A 945-nucleotide genomic window follows, 5' to 3' on the forward strand; every position below is an offset into this window, starting at 1 on the left:
TTCTGCACGACTGGGAGAGGTCGCTCGTGGTGGTAAGAGAAGCAGCGTGGCTCAGTGGAAAGGGCCCGGGCTGGGGAGTCAGAAGTCATGGGCTCTAATCCCGCCCCCGCCACTTGTCAGCTCCGTGACTTTGGGCAAGTCGCTTCCCTCCTCTGGGCCTCAGGTGCCTCATCTGGAAAACGGGGATGAAGACCTGGGAGCCCCCCGTGGGCCAACCTGATCACCTGGGGCGCTTAGAACACTGCTTGGCACAGAGTAAGCGCCTAACAAAATGCCATCATTATAGTACATTCCTGGGGCCTGGTTGCAGTTGGGTAAAAGGGATGCACGGGGGTAATAATAAAGATGGCATTTCTTAAGCGCCCTGTGAGAAGTACTGTTCTAAGGGTTGGGGGGATACAAGGTGATCAGGTAGGAGGGGGCTGTCCCTGTCCCCGAAGCAAAGCAGGCTTTGCATTTCTGCGTGTGATGAGGTTATACAGGTTCGGTTCTTTACCTTTGCGCCTCTTTCCCGGGGCCGCGCCGCTTCTTTGCCGCGAAAAGCGCTGGAAATGGAGTTTTTTTTCCTCCCCCCCCCCCCCGCCGCCGGCCACGAGGGTTTTCCCGGGGAGCGGGGGGGGGGGGGGGGAGCCCGGCCGCGCTCGGGGGTCGCACCTGGAGGGAAACCAGGTGAGCGCCCCGGGGAAAACGAGGGAAGGGGTGGGGCCATGCGGGGGCGGGGCCTAGGGTTGGGGGCGGGGTCTGGAGCGGTGGGCGGGGCCTCGAGGGGCGGGGCAGGGAGGGCCCCTAGCGGCCACCGAGGGAACTGAGAGCGGCCCCCGCCGGCTGTTGCCCCCACCCGGCCCCCGGCAGGACCGACCGACGGACGGTGGGAGGGACGGACGGACGGACGGACAGAAGGAGGGAGGAGGGGGGGCGATGGGGGAGGGCGGGCTTTGCCGTCGC

Source organism: Ornithorhynchus anatinus, chromosome 7 (genome assembly GCF_004115215.2).
Source record: "Ornithorhynchus anatinus isolate Pmale09 chromosome 7, mOrnAna1.pri.v4, whole genome shotgun sequence".
Taxonomy (NCBI): Eukaryota; Metazoa; Chordata; class Mammalia; order Monotremata; family Ornithorhynchidae; genus Ornithorhynchus; species Ornithorhynchus anatinus.